This window comes from Acanthochromis polyacanthus, chromosome 15 (genome assembly GCF_021347895.1).
Source record: "Acanthochromis polyacanthus isolate Apoly-LR-REF ecotype Palm Island chromosome 15, KAUST_Apoly_ChrSc, whole genome shotgun sequence".
NCBI classification, from domain to species: Eukaryota; Metazoa; Chordata; class Actinopteri; family Pomacentridae; genus Acanthochromis; species Acanthochromis polyacanthus.
Genome location: NC_067127.1, coordinates 23,409,543 through 23,426,655, shown reverse-complemented (window position 1 = coordinate 23,426,655; position 17,113 = coordinate 23,409,543).

Here is a 17,113-nt window from a genome sequence, read left to right as displayed (position 1 = left end):
GAACACCAGACCTCTGGGGTCGTCCTTGTGGTGTCTGGCACCGGGATGCTACCAGAGGATGCTTTGGGTCCTGCGGGTTAAGATAAGATAAGCAACAGCAGAGAAATTACAGCAGGAAAAGGGTAGTTTAAAAATATAGGCACCTAAGCTGAGAAGTAAGAAATAAACAAGAAATATGCACACATAATAATAACAATAAATTCAGAGACTGTACAGATTACTCTGAATGTGGAACAGCTTTATTGCACAGGGCTTTCCTATTTGTAGAAAACCATTTCTTTTGCACAGATTTGTCCATGAATAAAAAGTTGGGCTCTTACACACATTCTGTTGATATTGCAGTGGTAACTATCTTTTGTTTTGGTGGCTAAATAAATAAAAAAATGCTAATAATATTTCACATTTCATTAAGGACTACTTACCACTTTGTAAAATGTCTTTTTGCAGAATTTTCACTTTCATTTTCTCACATTCTTTGTTTGGCTGTTGATGTAACATAAAGGAATGAAAGAAATGAAAGGTTGCAAGTTCAGAAAGACTTCAAACACCTACTGACTAATTAAAAGTAAATGCATTGAGGTTATGTGAATCCCCCTGAGTTACACTATAGCTTCAAAAGTACTTTTGATATTATTCAGCCGACTCTTAACATAGTAGTCTTACTGTACATAGTGATGTAAATATTTCTTTTTGAAAGACTATAGCTAGGCTGAGTATAACTTACAAATTGTGATTTGTCATCTCCCCCATCTTGCTAATTGTGTTAGTATTGGCCCTTTTTTGGTAATAATGAATGCTTTATGATCTTCGTACTGTTCCATCAGCAACATTCTGATTTTTGCATCTTTTTTGCAAAATAGGATCTTAGTTTTAAGAATGATCAGTTCTGTGCTGCTTACAGTGCCTATCATAAGTATTCACCCCCTTTGATGTTTTACCCTTTTATTGCTTTCAAAAATCAATCATGGTCAATAAAATTTAGCTTTTATAACAAAAAAATATTGGAAAAAACTCTTTAATGTCAAAGTGAAAACAGATTTCTATAAAGTAATATTAATGAAAGAAAATTATATCAATGAAAATAATTGTTTGCATAATTATTCACCCCCTTTTTAATTTAATGGTCTAATTCAATAGAGGTCCATCAAATTGTTGCAATAGTCTCACAGTTAGTGAAATGAAGATCACCTGAGTGGTGTGGGTGTGTTTCAAGTGACTGAGTTGTAAAACACCTGTGTCTGAAGGGTCCAGCGAGTGGTTGATCAGTATTCCTGGCTACCATTACACCATGAAGACAGAAGAACACTCTAAGCAACTCAGGGAAAGGGTTATTGAGAAGTACAATTCAGGGGATGGTTACAAAAAAATTTCCAAGGCACTGAACATTTCCCGGAGTTCAGTGAAATCAATTATCAAGAAATGGAAGGAATATGGCACTTGTGTGAATCTGCCTAGATCAGGCCGCCCTCATAAACTGAATGACCGTGCAAGTAGGAGACTAGTGAGAGAAGCCACCAAGACCCCTACAACTACTCTGAAGGAGTTACAAGCTTCAGCTGCTGAGATGGGAGAGACTGTGCATGTAGCAGCTGCTGCCCGGGTTCTTCACCGGTCAAAGCTTTATGGGAGAGTGGCAATGAGAAAGCCGCTGTTGAAGAAAAGTCATATTAGATCTCGACTAGAGTTTGCCAAAAAGCATGTGGAAGACTCCACGGTCAAGTGGAAGAAGATTCTTTGGTCTGATGAGACCAAAATTGAGCTTTTTGGTCATCAGACAAGACGTCATGTTTGGCGGAAACCAAACACTGCACATCACCAAAAACACACCATTCCCACTGTGAAGCATGGTGGTGGCAGCATCATGCTGTGGGGATGTTTCTCTGCAACTGGACCTGGAAGGCTTGTAAAGATAGAGGACAGAATGAATGCTGCAAAATACACTGAAATCCTGGGGGACAATCTTTTTCAGTCTGCAAGAGAACTACGTCTTGGGAGAAGATTTATTTTCCAGCAAGACAATGATCCAAAACATACTGCAAAAGCCACACAGGAATGGTTAAAAAAGAACCAGGTAAATGTTCTGGAGTGGCCTAGTCAAAGCCCAGACCTCAATCCTATAGAGAATTTGTGGCTGGACTTGCCCGATACCCACGCAACCTGACAGAGCTTGAGCAGTTTTGCAAAGAAGAATGGAGCAAAATTGCAGTGGGCAGATATGCAAGACTGATTGAGACCTATCCACACAGATTCACTGCTGTGATTGCAGCCAAAGGTGCATCTACTAAATACTGACTTGAAGGGGGTGAATAATTATGCAAACAATTATTTTCATTTATATAATTTTCTTTCATTAACATTACTTTACAGAAATCTGTTTTCACTTTGACATTAAAGAGTTTTTTCCAATATTTTTTTTTTAAAAAAAAGCTAAATTTTATTGACCATGATTGATTTATGAAAGCAATAAAAGGGTAAAACATCAAAGGGGGTGAATACTTATGATAGGCACTGTATGTACTCTGCATATACTATACACTACCATTCAAAAGTTTGCTATTACCCAGGCAAAACTCACAATTTTTTTCATGTGCTAGCATGCTTGCACAAGCGTTTTCTAATAATCAATGAGCCTTTCAACACCATTAGCTAACACAATGTAGCATTAGAACACAGGAGTGATGGTTGCTGGAAATGTTCCTCTGTACCCCTATGGAGACATTCCATTAAAAATCAGGAGTTTTCAGCTAGAATAGTCATTTACCACATTAACAATGTCTAGACTGTATTTCTGATTCATTTAATGGTATCTTCATTGAATAGAAACTGTTTTTCTTCCAAGATAAAGACATTTCTAAGTGACCCCAAACTTTTGAACGGTAGTGCACATAATGCAAGGTTGTTAACACCGATGAGACACGGCTAAGTGGTAATGGAGCTGCTTGAGTCTCAAATGAAGGTCAGTGTTAATTCAAACTGTTTTTTACCCCCTTAGTTAAGCACAGATTTAATTAGCAGCGTTGATGGAGTACCCCCCAGGTTTACAGCAGCTGGTTGATATCTCACACTGTGTTGAACTGAAGACTAAACTATTCTGAACAGTGCCGTGACAGAACACATTTGACCTGAAAAACTTTTGAAAAACAATCCAATTTGAAATTGTGTCGTGTTGCGCTGCCGCAAATCAAACGTACACCTTCTGAGAGTGGGTGTGTTTTTGATATTGACCACTTGCATATCTAATCTTCATCAAGGTAAACAGATGTACAATTCACCTCTCATTCACAAAGAATCAGATACACTGTGAGCAGCAACCTCATTATGCATTACCTACTCTCCTGACAGCATAACTTTGAACATCACTGAAAATCCCCACACGTCAGCCTAGCCTTAAGATGGTAAATCAGCAGGATCCAATAAAATATTGATCAACTCTCAAATTGGTATCAATAATTCAACATTTTGTACATGTGAAACCCACATACACAAGAATGGCAGCAGCTAAACAGTGGTTACATCAGCTCTAATTACACTGGTAATATCTCTACATACACAAAAGCTCCATTGTACCTTACTATTTGTATGCACATAGAAATAAACCAAAATGTCCTGGATGAACCTTAGAACAGTTCATCTATAAATGAAAAGAGAGGTCTATTTATCTCTGCATTAAACAAACACTTGAGTCTTTCATGGCAGAGCATACTGCAATAGAGAGCAATACTTTTAAAATAGGCTATTATTAAAATATAGCACACATTGGCATGAGAAATAAAATTTGTTGTGAATTTCCTATAAAAGTAGGAAAATGTTATCAATATTTTATTAGTAAGATGTGGTGTATCTTTGAAATGCTCATTAAAATGATCTGCTACTTGTGCAAAGGTTTACACTGGCCTGGATTAGAAGTGTTTTCCAGTCAGTCCCTAACATTTCCCCACTGCACACATTACCAGAAACCCCTGAGAAACTTTGCCACAGCAGGGCTTTGAGCTAAATGCTAATCTGCAATGTTGATCATGTTTTCCGTCTTAATTAGGTTTGTTACCATACCAACATTCGCTAAATAGTACCCATAAATATATATGCTACATGCTTCATTTAGCTTGTGAGATGCATCTGAACTGCTGCCCTATAGTAGCAGGGTTCTGTTCAGTTTAAATCGTAGAAAATGCCAGAATTTCAGGCAAAATAAATCTACAATCATTTCTGAATGTGTTGAGTTCGATATGCTACAGTCAATTATTCTTCTCTTAAGTTAGCATTAATGCCTGAAACTGGGTGTTGATATAATAATAAGCTGAGCTAACAAAAACCATTTGCATTTTTATTTCATCAGCATTATTTCATTTGCCAGGTGCATTTATTTTCTGTTGTACAAAACTAAGACTGACTTGACAGAATCTGTAACTGTTACAAGTTGGAAATAGTAAAAGTGGAAATAAGGAAAATATTTTAATAAAAATGTAAATGAAGACAGAATTGTGAAGCCTGTCAAGGAAATATGCAGTCTTTGAATTTTCCTAGCATAATTATTTGGCATCCAAGGGTGGGTGGAGATGGAGGCAGAAACTTCATAGAGCTGCATATTCTAGAGCTAAACATGGTGTAGAGTTACATGTAAGTAATTTTTAGGCATGTGGCAATATTTTCATGAGAAAACTTTCCTCAATGTGTAATTTTGACACATGTAGATAAAATTTTAGTTCTTAATTAATAATCTGAGGGGACTTTTAGCTATAAACTACAGACAGTTGACAAACGAAACAAAAAAACCAACGTTAAATGTGTTTTAAAGAAGTGCCACCACAACAGCTGGATTGAGGCGTTGTAAGAGACGACTACAATCCGGATAGAAATGTTGCATCACAGGATAAATGTGCCCACTCAGAGCAACTTTGTTATGATCTACGGTGACCTGTCTTTCTAAGGGACTAAGTATGCCTGACCCAGCAGAACTGAACCACCTCAATGTAGTGGTCAAACCTCTTGGTCATTGTATGTAAGCTGTCCACCGCAAAGTCTGCCCCTATTAACTGATTACCATAGATCTGCGTGTGTCACTTTTGTAACTGCTCCTGTAGAAATACTAGCCAGCTGAGTAGTTCTTTTGACTGAAGATCCTGCCATCTGTGCCACAACATGACTGCATGATTTAGTTGTAACTCATGTGGTAGAATGTACTTTCCACCGGTGAATGTGAGAATGAGAGAAGATTTGTAATCCACTTTGTAGAAACTAATTAGAGGTGCTACATATGTTTTCCATTACAACTTGCATTCTTAGAAATGAATCACTTTGGGGTCTAGTATTTGTGACCCTTTAGTCTTTAGCAGTTCATTATTATTTTCATGAATAGATTTGAGATTCAATTTGGTCATCAGGAGGGTGGGACAAGAGAAAAATGGCATTTTAGGGGAAACTCCAGACTTATTTGGTATTTTTAAAATTATTTTTAAACATTCTTTTCTCCTAGTTTTCTTAGATTTGGTCTCAGGACAAGTCAATTTAGACAACAACTGCATGTTTTTGTATTTTGTACATGGATTATTTGACATTTGATAGGTGGGGCGTAAAATGTCCTCCAATTCTGGAATGACCATGATCACAGATACCAATCACCAGGTGCATCTTGTACTGAAGAACATGAAAAATAGTAAATATCTGGGTAGATATTTCACAGTAATTGTGGAAACATTTCACTCAAATTCATAAATGTATAACTCGCTAGCTGAAAAGTCAGTTCATTGTCCAAGACAATACATATTTTTGATGGCATCCAATACTTGTCAAGACATTTCTTCTAAAAGCTGCTGCTAAGATGGTGCAAGACTTAAAATCTGAAAATATCATACACTCAACAAAAATATAAACGCAACACTTTTGTTTTTGCTCCCATTTTGTATGAGATGAACTCAAAGATCTAAAACTTTTTCCACATACATAATATCACCAGCTGCACAGTGCAGTAGTGGTTAGCAATTTTGCCTTGCAGCAAGAAGATCCCCAGTTCAAATCCCAGTCTGGGCCTGGGATCTTTCTGCATGGAGTTTGCATGTTCTCTCTGTGCATGCGTGGGTTTTCTCCTGGCACTTCGGCTTCCTCCCACAGTCCAAAAATATGCTGAGGTTAATTGGTTATTCTAAATTGCCTGTAGATGTGAATGCGAGTGTGACTGTTTGTCTGTATATGTAGCCCTGCGACAGACTGGCGACCTGTCCAGAGTGTCCCCTGCCTTCGCGCGAGTCAGCTGAGATAGGCTTCAGCACCCCCCATGACCCTAGTGAGGATAAAGCGGAGTATAGAGAATGGATGGATGGATGGACAATATCACAATTTCTCTCAAATATTGTTCACAGATCTGTCTAAATCTGTGATAGTGAGCACTTGTCCTTTGCTGAGATAATCCATCCCACCTCACAGGTGTGCCATATCAAGATGCTGATTAGACACCATGATTAGTGCACAGGTGTGCCTTAGACTGCCCACAGTAAAAGGCCACTCTGAAAGGTGCAGTTTTATTGAGACCCCAATGAGGACGACGAGCATGCACATGAGCTTCCCTGAGACGGTTTCTGACAGTTTGTGCAGAAATTCTTTGATTATGCAAATCGATTGTTTCAGCAGCTGTCCAAGTGGCTGGTCTCAGACGATTTTGGAGGTGAACATGCTGGATGTGGAGGTCCTGGGCTGGTGTGGTTACACGTGGTCTGCGGTTGTAAGGCTGGTTGGATGTACTGCCGAATTCTCTGAAACGGCTTTGGAGACGGCTTATGGTAGAGAAATGAACATTCAATGCATGAGCAACAGCTCTGGTTAACATTCCTGCTGTCAGCATGCCAATCGCACGCTCCCTCAAATCTTGCCACATCTGTGGCATTGTGCTGTGTGATAAAACTGCACCTTTCAGAGTGGCCTTTTATTGTGGGCAGTCTAAGGCACACCTGTGCACTAATCATGGTGTCTAATCAGCATCTTGATATGACACACCTGTGAGGTGGGATGGATTATCTCAGCAAAGGAGAAGTGCTCACTATCACAGATTTAGACAAATTTGAGAGAAATGGTGATATTGTGTATGTGGAAAAAGTTTTAGATCTTTGAGTTCATCTCACAAAAATGGGAGCAAAAACAAAAGTGTTGCATTCACATTTTTGTTGAGTGTAATAATAATATAATACATCTGTGTCACATTTAATAGCAATTTGTCTAACACGTGTAGGTGGAATATTTTAACCTTGACTAAAGTGGTGGACTGTCTGACCAACTATGGCTCGCTGCTTTAGCTATGCTGCTATCATGCTAAAAGCACACACAAACCTACACACCACACATGCCTATCCACAGACCACAAGTGTTTTCTGCTACTGCGAGTTGTCTGCAAGTAATCAGCAAGGCCACCCACGTATGAGATATTCCTAAGCGAACATGGAATTTTAAACAGATGTACTGTAGGTGTGATTTAAATGAATGCCTCCAAAATTCACTATGTATTTGCTGAGAAAGCACACATGGAGCTGAGTATAATTACTTTTTTATGAACCTAAGCCTTTTTTTTTTTTAAACAAAGATATATAGTATGAAAAGTCATTTATTGGAAAATAAGCCCCAGGCTAAATTCTCAGTCCATCCCAGTTGCCCATTTCAGTTCTTCTCAGGCAGTAAATCAGTCGGTTATTAAAAATCAACAGAAAGTCCGAACAAAAATGTGCCAGACTACAGTGCTCTTCTGATGTTTCTTCTTTCATACATCAATGTATATTAATGCTCATTTCCTTTTTCCACAGAATTTTTCTATTAGATCAGGGTAATTAGTGGTGTGAATCATGCTGTGGGCGCATTTGCATGCATTTGCCACACTTAAATTGAATTTTGGCGCAGAATGCCAGCCTACTGAAGAAATGCTAAGTCATTATAAGCAATAAGTCATTTTCAGGTTCTTTGCTCGGACATTTGAGCCTCTCAAGATTGTAGTCACCTGATTTTGTTCCACCGAAATGGTTGATGTTGCATCTCGTCCTAATTTGTACCCAACACTCTATCTGTACTACTCTTCAAGTGTCCTACTTTGTGCACAATAGGCATTCATACTTTTAGGATGACTTGGTTTCCCAATCTGCTAGCTTAAACAGTTCGACATTTGAAAATAATCTGGCCTGTCAGAGCTGGACTGTCAGACACAGTTTCTTATCTACACAAGCATGTGTTCAAACAGCTAATGAGGGTATTGACTCACTGCTCACACTCTCATTGGAGATGACGGATGTCACTGATTTGTTTAAACATCAACAGCGAGGGGATTGGATTTGATGGCACCCTGGATGCATGCTTAGCAATAACTGACATGATGCCCAATCCTTCACAGCACGTATCTACTGATTTGGTTGCACTCCATAGAGATTAGTCATTTATATCAAGTTGAAAGCAAGCGAGGCATTACTCTGCTCCATATATTTTACATGTATGCTGTAAGCTATACTTTAAGGCAGATTACTTATATTTAACACATTTGCAATATATTAGGCACATGCAGTTCAGTGTGCATAGGATTACAGTGCTCCACATTTCATTGTGCACTGTGCAAGAAACCAATGTATTGTACTGTGCTTGTGTTTATTGTCTCATAGCCATCACAAAAGCAAAACTGTCCTCTTTGACAAAGTCTGTGCTAGAAGTCTTTAAATCATTCCTAGAGAGTGATGATTTAGTGTTTAATTATATTGCAATATTTCAGCACACTGATTAAAAAGGCCTAATGTATCTGATGGAGGTTGAGGACTTATTGAAAAATGATCAACTTTACAGCTAAGAAAAGATAAATGATGCTGTTCATTCATCAGATGTATTTTTAGTGATGCTGGAGGTGTGCCTCTAAGGATTCTAATATTCATTATGTCAGTCAGTTTGTCAGTCTAATTAATTAGTTATCTATATCACATAACTATTGAATGCACAGCCATCAAATTCCACTGATACGTAGACCCTCAGAAATGAATCATGTAAGTTCTAGTAGGATAATCCTAACTTTATTACCTAATAACACTAAATGGTGTAGCTTTTCATGTGCCCAACACTTCAGTTAATTCGGATCACCGTCTGGATCTAGGATTTTTTTGAAGGTCGAAGGACAATTGAGAGATGGCCGCCAGGCCTCCAAAATCTAATCAATTGTCACTTTTGCTCTTCCGGACATCCTGTAAAAAATTGGTGAAAATCCGTCCATGACTTTTTGAGTTATGCTGTTAACAGACAGACAGACAGACAAACAAACTCCAGTGATCACATAACCTCCTGGCGAGCCCGGTCTCACGGGGATTCGTGAAACTGTCACGTAAGTTTTAGTTTCGGTTTCATGCGCACCAACACGATTTCGTCATGTTTTTCGTGCCGCTCACCACGAAATGCGCACCAATGTATTTTAAACGGCGGACTTTTCGTGCCACTCAGAACGTATTTCAAAAGAATGTGTATATTATATTTTTAATGTAAAACCGTGGCGAATCCAACGCTATATTTTGCATGACATCGTCCCTAAACATAACCCTAACCCTAACCATAACCTAACCATAACCTAACCATAAGCCGGTGGTACACTTACCAATTTGCATAGGAATTTCAAGAATGTCCGGCGGCCGGCGGCCGCAAACGCAATCACACAAGCAGTATACGCCGATGGACAGCTTAGATCGTCATGAATCCGCCGGTATAAACCACTTTCAGATGTGATTACCACAGCGAAAAACATTTCGTGGTGAGCGGCACGAAAAACATGACGAAATCGTGTTGGTGCGCACGAAACCGAAACTAAAACTTACGTGACAGTTTCACGAATCCCCGTGAGACCGGGTTGTCCTGGCGGAGGTAAAGAGGGGCACCTCCACAACCTAAACCTCCAGTGTTATCTCCTAAAGAGGAACACCGGACTTCCAGTAGCTTTTGAAAAACACAGAGATGCACACATTTTTTTTTCAGCATCAACTGTGAATTATAACTCGGTGTGTTCAAGAAAGACATAAAAAGTACACCAGCTTGTGTGTTATAACTGCAGCCAGATTGTGTGTTAGTGAAAGATCAGACCACATTTTATGAGTAATCAGTGCAGGAATCTTTGCTGTTGCAAACAGTTCACAAACATTTTTCTTGCAACTGCAAGAGGTCACGTAGTTTGCATGTTCTACATGTACCCTGCTGACCAGTGACCGACCATCCACATTCATGAAGGTCTGAGGTTGTTTTTGTGAGTGGCTTTCCTCAGGTTGGAGAAAACGCAGAGCTTTGTAGGTGGAATTAAGAATGGGAATGTCATCTTCATGTGGATGAAATAGAAAATTGCCAAGAAAATGGTGGCAAGGATGGGTGAGATTGAACAGGTGTTAAATGTGCACTGTTCTTTTGACTGAAATGGTTCCAAGGGGAAAAAAACGTTAACTTCCTCTTTTTAACATCAGAACATAACATCAGGTGTCCAGTATGTCCCTTGGTGTTAGGACAAAACAACTCCTTGCAAACAGAAAACTATTCAGATTAAGAAATGAAATGACAGAAGGGTTGGATTATTAGAATCATTTTTGCAGGAGTCAGACAGCTGAAAAAACAACCTTTGAGTGTGATGATGTTTTACTGTGGGTTTGATCTGAGAATACTATTACTGAGTAAAGCTGTGCTTTCACAGTATTGACTTCCTCATCCATTAGATCCACCAGAACCCTTTAAGTATAAGTGGGTGCCTATTTAAAATTTAGAGCATGAAAGACCCAGAGTCAGTGGAAATTCATGAAACTGTTGAAATATCACAGCGTCTGTTTTTGGCTGAGGTGGCCAAATTGTTATTTCAATTCAATCAAAGTGTGACAAAGTGAAGCAAAAAATGACTTAGTGAATAAATCAGAAGGAAGAAGCCTGGGACCAAGGTGTGACTCACTGCGCTGAAGAGACGAAAATATGAGAAATGTGTAGATTGGCAAATTTAGCATTCCTCATATTCGTAAAAGATACAAACAAACAAACAAACAAACAAACAAACAAACAAACAAACAGGTAAACACTGTTTTCTACAATTTTTTCAACTGATTGTTTGGTTGGCACTCTCATTTTAACTATATCATCTAGTTCTGTCCTCTTTTTCTGTAGTTCTTTAATGTCTTCTCCCGTGACTAAATCGTCTACAGCCCACCAAATGTTTATCCTGATGCTCTCACGTCTTCACATCACTTGTGGCTGGGCATTTTTTCACATTTTTCTTTCATAGATTTTCTGAAAGCTCTGTTAAAATTTGCACTGCATTTGGACGGAAACCTGGCATCGACATTCACATTTTGCAGCTACTCGTATCCATGGCAACAAAAATCCACTTCTGACTTTAAACTTTTGCCCCACTAAGAATAGCAAAGCCAGATCTACATTTTTCATCTGTGCAACAGTTTTTATCCACCTGGTTTTCTGGAGTGTAAAGTGAATCGTCTATTCACTTCACATCTAAGCATGGCCCAGCCTGATTGATCTCGTTAATAAGTTTCAACGTCTCCATCTTTAAACCGTCCTCTTAGCATAGAGACAGGGTTGTGATTAGCCACACTCTGGCTTCCAGTTGACAGGCATCAATAAACCACTTAAAGCAACTTGCTGCTTGCTGTTCTACCTCTCATCTCCTGCGACCTGACAGTACTTCAGTACAACTTGACCTGAACACAAACCATATATCATATTCATATGCACTACACCTCGAGTGACTACACTTAGGGGATTATCACTCATGCCTATTGGCATAAATTTTCTGCAGCTTGTGCAGCTACTGCCCATCAAATATAACCTCTCCTCATAATGATTTACTATTTCTCAAGAGTTGTTCTTCTTTTTGCTTTCTTGATAGGAAGATCAGCGGTCAGGTATGGCATTGATGCACAAAATCTTTGGATCTCAGTGTTACATTAAATGACATAGTGTTGGGTTTGGAAAGGATTAATGAGAACTTGGCAAACTATTAGAATAAAGAGGGACATGAATATGTCTGTTGTTATATTTAGTTGTTTCTCCCTCCACTATAAGAGTTTATAGCAAGTTGCTGATGCCTAAACTAGGGATGGATATTGGATTTTTGCTGATTTTCAATATGTCAGTATTTTCCAAATCGTTTTGTCCACCTGCCGATGCCAAGACGGATACATTCATATATTTCCTTCACAAATGCAGACAGAATCCCATCTTTGCTGTTGTAGAGTTAACATATTATTATGTCTACTCTTATCGTCTTGTCCCACTGGCAGGTGCAGACATAAAATACAATGCATTTTGCAAATCTGTAAACTTTTAGCCTAATAAGGGTTCTCTGCCTGGACAGTATTTATGTTGGATTGATGCTCATAGTTCATTTCAAGCCTTTATTGGCTGATTACTAATTCATTAAATTTTCCTCACATAATTCCAATGCATATGGGCCAGTAGCGACCAAAAATGCCTTCTAGTAGAAGACCCAGTTGACCCATTATCATCCCTTCTGATCATGATAACATCGTGGCATCATGTAAAACAGACAAAATTAAACTTTGTAGCATGTCATAACCATAGTGACTGCGTGTATTTTCACCTAATCCTAATCCTTAAGTAGTTTTGGCATCTAAATTTAACCAAATGACTGAAAACACAACTTAATGCTGGGTGGAAAAAAAGGTAAATGTTCTGGATGAAAGTCTGCAGACTTACAGCAACTCCTGATTCGAAATATGGAATTTTGTTTCTTTTTGCACATGTAAAATCACAGCTGCGCCACCTTTAATATGCTGATCATGGCTTGCTAAAGCTATTAGAAGTGGGAGGAGATCCCTACTTGCCCATATGGGAATGATGGTTCATGACAGCGATAACTGGATGGTATGATAGCATTTGAAAGGAGTGGGTGATACTGATGATATTTTTAAGTAGCTCTAACATAAATCCAGGAAAACTAAGGCAAAGGGAGAGACAGATGAGGTTAATGTATACATCACCTGGTACCTGACAAAACACTCCACACTTGTAGGCGAGCAAATTATTTCCATGTTCAATGTTAATTAGACTTTCTAATATACTGGTCAAGTGGTTTGTTTGTTACTTATATGAAGTTTGCCCGGAGGATGGCTGATTGTTGGTGATGTTGGCAGGACAACTGGTCATCAACCCAATTTTTGTTTCAAGACTTTGCTGTTATATTGACATCACTGATACATTCGTTGCTTGAGCTATAGACCAGGGGCCTGTTTCACGAAGCAGGTTCACTGAAAACTCTGAGTTTCTTAACTCCGAAATGAGGGAAACTCAGAGTTTTCCGTTTCACGAAGCGAGGTAACTTAACCCTGAGACAGAGGGGTAACTCGAGCCTGTTTCACAAAGAGGGGTAACTTCAACTCTCGGTCAGTTACCGCAGTAACAGAGTCTATGAGTTGAACCTGGTCGGCAGCAGGTTTACCTGAGAAAACCTCGAGTTTCTTTCCGTCTCCGCCCACTTTCAGCCACACACGCTGTTTCATTTCCTCATTCATTCAGTCAGTAAGCGAGCGAGTTTTGGCGTAGAACAGCTTTTATTAACGATCCAGTGGATAAAGGAGCAGCATTACTGCATAGATAATTAAATATTCGTCGGTAGGTTGTTATCAGACCGAGCATAAATGTTCTCGCATTTCCGGACAATTATCGGTTTGAGTGGTACCGTTTCGTAATCGTTTTAAGTCCATAATCTACATAAACAACCTAATCCGTCCTTACATTTACATTACCAGCCGTAGTCATGCTCTCACATCCAGCAGATATTGTGTGTTGCGCTGCGGTTCTTTGCAAATGGAAGTTTTTATATAATGTCGGAGATGCAGAGCACTACAGTAAGACAACTGTATGCAGGACAGTCAGAAAAGTGTTCCTGGTCCTGAAACGACTTTTACTCATCATTGTGGACATAAACCTGTCAGAACATCAAGAGGAGTTCCACAGAATTGCAGGTGAATGATGTAGAGATCTGTTAAATTCATTTTAAATCATATTCTGTTAATGACATTGTGCTGCAGCCTCAGACTGGGATTAGTAATTTTAATTTCTTTTAGGATTTCCCAGTGTGATTGGCTGCATAGATGCACACATCCCCATCACAGCTCCCTCACATCATGAATAGGAAGTCCATTCACAGCATAAATGTGCAGGTAGGCTACAGGTAGACTGACTACTGTTTCTGAATGTTGAAGACTGCATCATAGTTCTACATCTGTCATTCTCTGCACTGTCCAGATCATATGTGATGCTGCATACATCATTTCTAATGTGGAGGCCAAGTGGTCTAGGTCTGTTCATGACTCCAGGATTTATGGAGAGTCCAACCTGAGCAACAGACTGCAGCATGGTCAGCAGCCTAAAGATTTTCACAATAGAATTCTCTTGTCTCCCTCCTTTAATATACTCTGATGTATCCACTATACATTACAGGAGAGTTTGATGGCCTTCTGCTGGGTGACAGGGGTTACCATGCCAACCCAGGCTGATGATCTCATACCCTGACCCTGAACCAGGCCCCCAACAGAACTTCAACCGGACTCACTGCAGGACCAGAGCCCGGGTGGAGATGACCATAGGCCTGCTGAAAGCCCGTTTCCAGAGCCTTCATCTCCTCAGGGTGACCCCTGAGAGGGCCTGTGATATTACTGTGACATGTGTTGTTCTTCATAATATTACCACTATTAGAGGAGAGCAACACCCTGCCCTACAAACTGAAGACCCAGATGATGACCCCATCCACCTGCAGCTATCCAGGACAGCAGAGCAGTCAGAGACACCGTATGCAATAATCACTTTAGAGTTTAAGTCACCATCATCACCACCACAGCAAATAAAGACATGATACACATTTCATTTGGTCTTCTTTATTTCCTACAAATAAAAGAGATAGTTCAGTTAATGTTCCAGTAGTTAACATAATTCACCTGTGACCATCACCACCTCTAACTTGTGCTCCAGTATTTCAATTTCCAGATCTGCCCTCCTAATCTGTTTTTTGGATTTTTCTCAGCAAATGCAGTTTGTAAATCCGTTTTACTGATAACTGGGAATAGATAGAGGACATTAAATTATACAGTTGCACATGAATTCCACAGAATGAAGCTCTGGTGTTTCTTGAACATCCATCTCACTGTGTCAGTCTATGCAGTGGAAGATGAGGGACCATCCTGCTGCTGTCCAGCCATGCTCTGTTAAAAAGGATGAGAATGTGCAATACTTCAGTGTATGCTAAATGTCACACTCTATATTCCACCTAAAATCTGAATGGGAAGAGAACTATCCGTAACACACCTCTGTATAAAACTTAAACTACCATTTGGATAAATGTTTGGAGTGTTGCCTACTTACAGTTACAAGGTCTTTTGTGGTGTGAAGGGGCCAAAAGACAAAAAAAGACACAAAAGAGAACTAAATATCTATCTATCTATCTATCTATCTATCTATCTATCTATCTATCTATCTATCTATCTATCTATCTATCTATCTATCTATCTATCTATATGTATATATATATATATATATATATATATATATATATATATATATATATATATGCATCCATGACATTTTATACCACTGTTTTACAGGCATCTGCTTTCTTTCTGTTGGCTGAGCAGAAGTCTATGTTAGTTTAAATAGGCTTAATTATTTAACAGGACATGATATGGATGCAGACATTTAGGCTATGTGTGGATAAAACAACTGCACAGTCAAACAGCCACTTAATATTTAGGCTACTTCACAATGTAAAACATGATCAACATGAAGTACCTCCATGAGATAATGCCGAGGTCTGACCTGTTTGAACAATGTTTTTATATTTCATCTTAAGCTGCTGCCCCGTGCGCTTCTCCCCGCAGCGGGATTTCACCTAAATGAAATAACTTACTAGGCTGCCATTCAGACAGTTATTCCCTGTAATATTATTACGATTACAAAGGACAACATTTAAACTTACGCAGTGATCCGGGCAGCAGTGTTCTCCACGCCGTCTCTCTCTCTTTTGCAGCTGCAGCGGTGTTGCACTTCTTTCTAAAAACGTGTTCAAACTCGCCATATGAGCGCGTTAACCCAACTCATATCAGCCGTTGTGAAACCGAAAACTCAGAGTTTTCTATCTCAGAGTAGATCAACTCAGAGTCGCGGAAGAAACTCAGAGGCTGAATCCCAAACCGCCCCCTACACACTATCCCTACACACTACCCCTCCGTTTGCGCGTTCCCGCGGAGGGTCCTCCATATTAAGGGCCGTCCCAAACCACGTAGTGCGCAGGGAGAGTGGACTGTTCAGCCCTTAAATAGCGAGTCTGCATCGATGCTCACTCTGGACAACTTTTTCAGGAAGTGCAACGTCGAAATTGAGGAGGAAACAACATATCGATGTAAGTTCCACATGCGTCCATTATTTCTCCCGCGCCTTTTTCACTGACAGAAAATCACAAAAATAGTGGTGTAAAAAGATAAAACAAAAGAAACAGATCTTCTTCTCTGCTGACGTTTGATTTAATTGTGCACCCCCTGACACCTTAAAATTTGAACACAACTGACAGAATTCATTCATTCATTCATTCATTTGTTGTATTTGAAATGCCAGATAATAGGATTGGAAAACATGTGAGTCAAAAAAAAGTGGGACGCTTTCGTCTTCTGGAAGCAGCAGCGATCCTTGTTAGTTGCAACCTGTGCCACAGCGCTACAGCCATGCACACTAGGCGTCTTTGTGTTACCATGGCGATGACGTCTTCCGTTTTCCGGTGAGGCGACAGGGCATCCCATTCCTGACGATCGTATTTATACCCTCCCCCTTCAATAATAGGTGCCCTCCACAGCTGCGAGTGTGACTTCTTTTGGAGTGACACTCGGTAGTGGAGGGGAGTGTGTTGGGGGCGGTTTGGGATTCAGCCAGAGTTTCTTGAACTTGCTTCGTGAAACAGGCCCCAGGAGCTTAAAGATTCATTGCTAGCAAAGTCACCTGAGTGATACATCAAATTATGTTGCATATTGTGCCATATCAGAGTTACCACCTGCTTCATTGACTTTACTACCTTCTGTCTGAGACATATGACACATGATTTTCCTCATGTGAAATTATAAATGGTGAT